The 6,000-nt window shown below is 45.0% G+C and overlaps 1 non-coding gene across 1 annotated transcript; it reads left to right on the top strand.

Annotated features, from left to right (window-relative positions):
* The first annotated feature begins 567 nt into the window (after nucleotides 1-567).
* Nucleotides 568-639, top strand: trnah-gug (transfer RNA histidin (anticodon GUG)). Its single transcript has one exon. It is a non-coding gene; the product is annotated as a tRNA-His (tRNA).
* Nucleotides 640-6,000: the final 5,361 nt, after the last annotated feature.

The raw sequence follows: 6,000 nt of genomic DNA, 5'->3' as shown, positions 1-6,000 counted from the left end.
TGGAAGAAAATATCCTTATGAACCTCTTTTTAACAGACACATATTTCTAAAGATGCAGGTTTATTTTATTTTTCTTCTTTTAGCAGAGGATGGTTTCAATCCATCCACCTCTGGGTTCTGGGCCCAGCACGCTTCCTCTGCGCCACTCTGCTCTACCATTGACAGAACAGTCCTTGTTTTAGGAGAGCATTCTCTGTCTTTGTCTCTGCCCTGCTCTCCTGCTCTCTTTCCCCTCATTTAGTCCTTGACATGATCCATGCTCTACAGCTCTGCGGGTGGAATGAAGACCTGCGTCTGCTCTGCCCGTGCCGTCCTTCGTCTCAACCTAAATTGTTTGACCCACCTTTATAATGCTGCAGACAACACAACCAAACTGGCCCCGATCAGGATTTGACAGGCCGAAACATGCCCTAAAAACACCAAGAATAATATCCACCACCTTCTGAACGGGGCCTGGCCCGTCTCCTGCATCAGGGGCCGCCGCAGTCGCCCATCAGCTGTTCAACAGCTGTTCGCCGCAACACTCAATGAGACAAAGACATCGAAGCTCAAACTGCTGTTGAGGAAGCCGTGATCGTATAGTGGTTAGTACTCTGCGTTGTGGCCGCAGCAACCCCGGTTTGAATCCGGGTCACGGCAGCATGAGATAAATTTCTCTGTGTGTATTGATGGACACAAGCCAAGCAGAAATTTCCCACAATGCAATAGGGCAGTGTTTGGTCAGTGCTGAGCAGGCGTCAGTCTGAAAATGATGTCATATTATTGTGTCATCACTTGACCAGACCCAAAAGTAGGCTCAGGTATCAGTTTCTTCTCAATGCTAACGTCTGCTAGCTTAGTCTGCTACTTTGATGGCTCTGCCTGCTCAAAGGTCCAGACCCCTGGATGTGGTGGTTCCTACCTGAACGTAGATTCTGTCAGCTCATGTTGTTAAATCAACTCATCAGGAACACCAGTAGATTTCAATGGACTGACAATGAGTCTCATTGAATGGTCAACATGTCAAATATGAAGTCATCACCTGAGGAGGTCTGCTGCTGGAATGAAGCTCCAGATATTCACAAGATATTCTAGATCTTAAAATAAAGCATTTTTATATTTGATTTCTTATTCATTCAGGTCATCCAGTCATGTGACTGAAGTCATCCAGTCACGTGACTGAAGTCATCCAGTCATGTCAGTGTTGTCACTTGGCAGGACTGTCACTGCCGTCTCATTCTAGAAAAGAATCCAGACTCCACATACAAGATGGTTGATGTTTCCTTGACTTGATGCTCTGACTGTCAGGGTAGATGACAGCTTCTTCTGCTGCTGCATCTGAGTGGCTAGGATTGGAGGTTTTACCTCCCAAGGTTGTTTGGTTTTAGGGGAAACTTCAAAATTCCAGTCCCCAACCTGGGCTGTTCTGAAACTCTTCTCCTGAATCACTCCTGAGTTCTTGTTAAGAGCTGGAAATGAGCTGCAGCAAGAAAAAATACCAGTGCCAACCAGATCAACTTCATGGCTGTTTTTGTAGTGATTTGGTTCTAAACAAATAAAACTGACTTGACTTGATTTGGTGCCTCATGAGGAGAAAATTTGGGCACAAATGTTGGACAAGAGTGTTTGTGGAGGGTGTTTTTTTGTTGTTGTTGCAGTGTTGTAAGTCACTGTAACTGCAGCTGAATGATTGAACTTTCTCCAAATGTCCTCAAGATGGTTTCCAATGACATCAGTTGTCACAAGAGGAAGTCTGCATGTAAACACACTCAGGTGTGCCCAGCTATTCTTATGAGAACATTCGATCAACTTCATTCTATGTGCAGCCTAACCTTAATCTTAATCTTAATCTTAACCAACTGAATCTTAATCTTTATTTGAAACTAAACTCAATCCAGACCTTCACTCTGAAAGAACTCACAAACTGCATTGCGCTGCATCAGGGCCGGTCTTTGGTCCCCATGAGGACGAGGACTCCTGATCAGTGTTGATGATGGAAATGGTCTCCAACACCATAAAACAAGAAATACACACACGTGTAAACACACACAGTGACCCCGCATGTCGTTTTTGCCCAACTTAAATTTTCATTCATTACCCAGAACCTCTCAAAAGCCCTGAAGAAAAATTGAATATTTGGAGTTTGAAAGCCATAAATCACATCCATATCATCTCGTCCATCTCAGTCTGATCTCATCTTTGTTGTTTTTTTTAAAGAGGGACAAATTGGTACTTGGTTAAAAAAGCACTGTGGGAAAATGATCCTGCTTTCAGGGAGGTCTTTGGTGAGTTTGCTAACAATGCAGAGAACCATGACGGTACCAAGCACAAGGCTGCTGCCCTCTGCATCACAGCTACACTTTGGAGTCTGTTTGAACTGAATGGGAAGGGTCTGACATCATCATACCAGTACAACAACAAGTGACCATGAACCAAAAGAAAACCTTCACTGATGAGTCCATGGATCTCATTGATCTGTGCCATTTCCTGATCTTCAGGTTCTGTCTTTGATTTCTTTCTTTGATCTCTAAATTCTGTGCTTTGGTTTCCTTGGTCAGTCTTTGAATTCTGGTTCATAATAAAAAAGAACTCCCAGCATATTTCTGCAGACCATAGATAGGGATTTTTACCAACTGCACCATAGCAACCCTCTTGCTGTCTGCTGTTGTACCATTGAAAAGTAAGACAGCCTGGCAGTCAACAAACTGGGCTCAACAGAAGAATGTCAACTAAAGATGGATTAAAGACCAGGAGGAAATGTAACCAACCTACAAAGATGGAGGGGAATTGAGACCCACATGTTTGCCATCCTTGATGAACTGTCCACTGGTGCAGGGGATGAGGTCATGGCCATGATCTGGGAGCCAGTCCTGGATGTTAAATGCCCTGATGATGGACAGTGCAGTGGCAAAATGTCCGGTCCACTGACTGAACTCTGCCACAAATGAGGAACAACAGTCAGCAAGGAGTAGAAACGAAGAGGAGAAATGGAGAGAACAGAAAGAATGAGAGATCATGGAGGAAAGAGGCTGATATTTGCAAGTGTCCTGAGTACAACACAGCAATCTAGAGAAACCATGACCTGGATTACTGAGGACCTCCACTGGCAGTTCATTTTTGTTGATCATAGGGCCATGCTGGGTGAAGCAGGAATGAATCCTGGGACTGAGGTTGTGGAGCAATGGTCACCTTTCCTGCTGAAACTGTCAATTCTTCTGCTTGGTTCTCTCCACAAAACCAGTCCCTTAACGGAGCTCAAACCCCAGTTACAGCTGTGAGAGCCCAGAATCTGACACACTGGACCATCAGGAACAGCTTTGTGCTTTCAAACAACAGAGACGACACTCAAGGACTCAGGGAACGCAGGAATCTCTGGCCTCAGCTGACATGTTGAATTTCAGCAACACTTCATGATGCTGAGTTTAGCAAACCAATGAGAAGATGAAGGAGGCCATCAACTCCTTCAAGCTCAACATCTCCACTGCTTTACCCAGGAGGTCAGGAGGTCAAAGCAGAACCTGCACCCCCCACCTCTGATGTTTACTCCACACAGAGATGAGGGGTCTGTTCAGAAGAGTGAGCTGGAGTCTGGGCAAGTCTTTTCATTCAGTCCCTGGTTGAAACAATTGTCTCCACCAACTTCAGTGTGGGTCTGGACCTGCACAGGTTACAATTCGTGTCTTGGTCCCAAGGGTTTGTTGAACCAGAGAAGCTTCAAGTGGTGACGCTCATTAAACCCTGCATGAAGGTCAACCTGCATTATCTGCTGTGCTCATTAGCAGGGACTTAGCTCCAATGGTAGAGTGCTAGCTTAGCATGTGAGAGGTAGAGGGATCCATGCCGTCCTTCTGAGAATACTTTAACTTGTTCTGTTGATCAGAGGAGCTGCTGGTTGATGAATGCTGATGTTTGTCCACTGCTGTGATAAAGTGTCCCCTGTTACTGAGATGTGGATGAACACCTGCTCAGGTCAAAGCTGCAATCAAACCAGGGACTCTGAACCACACAGTGAAGGAGTTTGTCATCAAGATTTATGGCAGCTTTGAAACTTCCCACCATCTCCTGAATGTGGAGCAACTTGTCCTGCCAAAACTGTCCCCTCTTCCATTCTTAATAACACCTGTCCTGACTGGCAATCAAGCTAGGCTGCAGCGGTGAAAGCACTGAATGCAGCCAGGATACACAATGACTCAGGATACACAGGAATCTGTTGACTCAGCTGGAGAAGCAGAGGGTCCACCAAGACCAGCAGACACCTTCATTCTTGATTCTTGATTTCAAGGGCAGCCCCTTGAGATGCACCATCTCATTTTGGAGGGGGTCCTGACAAATAATGACCAACAATACAACAATAATAAAAGTAGATTCTATTTTCAACACAAGGACACACACATCATACACCCAGGTACAGGCCAACAATGTTCCCCAAAGCCCCCCCCCCCCCCCCACCACCACCACCACCATCCAGTATTATACAAAGTATGATCAGAGATCCCACTGCAGAATAAGAGTGGGCCTGTGTTCACATACTCATACATTTAAACACCCATCTAAATAAATACTGCTTCCATGCACCATTAAAGTACACAATGCATATTCATACACAAATATCCACATATTTACAGTACAGAGAACAAACAAGAACAAGTAGAGAGTGAATCCTGGAGAGAAAAGGGGAGGTGCATCAGAAACAAGAGCAGATGTTTGAAAATGCTTGATGATTTGAAGATGAGAAAGGAAGAGAGAGACCCAAGTGAGGAGGAAAGGTTGTTCCAATCTGATGGAGCTTTAAATACAACCGGTCAAAGCAGGAGGCCGTCCCCACTGATCCTGGATCTGCTCGACGTTCCTGCCTGTTAAAAGGAAGGTGTTCATCACCACTGTTGCAGGATGTGCTGCTGATGGAGAATAGTTGGGTGTAGATTCATTGAAGCAGTTTGGTGCTGGACCTGCTCTACTAGTAAAGAGTCATGAGAGAACTTTGTTGTGATTTGGTTCTAACAAATAAAAATGATTTGACTTGATTTGGTGCCTCAGGAGGAGAAAATTTGGGCACAAAAGTTGGACAAGAGTGTTTGTGGAGGTTGTGGATCAAAGTTCTATTTATATCCAACACATAAAATCAAACAATGTGAAGCAGGCTAATGAACAATAAATCAAATATAAAAATGCTATATTTTAAGATCTAGAATATCTTGTGAATATCTGGAGCTTCATTCCAGCAGCAGACCTCCTCAGGTGATGACTTCATATTTGACATGTTTACCATTCAATGAGACTCATTGTCAGTCCATTGAAATCTACTGGTGTTCCTGGTGAGTTGATTTAACAACATGAGCTGACAGAATCTACGTTCAGGTAGGAACCACCACATCCAGGGGTCTGGACCTTTGAGCAGGCAGAGCCATCAAAGTAGCAGACTAAGCTAGCAGACGTTAGCATTGAGAAGAAACTGATACCTGAGTCTACTTTTGGGTCTGGTCAAGTGATGACACAATAATATGACATCATTGTCAGACTGACGCCTGCTCAACACTGACCAAACACTGCCCTATTGCATCGTGGGAAATTTCTGCTTGGCTTGTGTCCATCAACACACACAAAGAAATTTATCTCATGCTGCCGTGACGCAGATTCGAACCAGGGTTGCTGCGGCCACAACACAGAGTACTAACCACTATACGATCATGGCTTCCGCAACAGCAGTTTGAGCTTCTATGTCTTTGTCTCATTGAGTGTTGCGGCGAACAGCTGTTGAACAGCTGATGGGCGACTGCGGCGGCCCCTGATGCAGGAGACGGGCCAGGACCCGTTCAGAAGGTGGTGAATATTATTCTTGATGTTTTTAGGGCATGTTCCCACCCATCTTCACGTGGGTGACAAAAATGGATTTTTTGTAAAGATTTCGGCGCGAGTTCGGCCTGTCAAATCCTGACAGCCAGTTTGGTTGTGTATTCTGCAGCGAGAGCGCGCCTGGCACGCTCAGCGGGAGCGAGTCCGATCATTATAAAGGTGGGTCAA

The sequence above is a fragment of the Aulostomus chinensis genome, chromosome 1 (assembly GCF_037954235.1).
Source record: "Aulostomus chinensis isolate RoL2024-O1b breed Wild chromosome 1, RoL_Achi_v1.0, whole genome shotgun sequence".
In the NCBI taxonomy this organism is placed as follows: domain Eukaryota; kingdom Metazoa; phylum Chordata; class Actinopteri; order Syngnathiformes; family Aulostomidae; genus Aulostomus; species Aulostomus chinensis.
The sequence above is the reverse complement of the archived record's forward strand: the minus strand, read 5'-3'. Positions and strand labels throughout refer to the sequence as shown.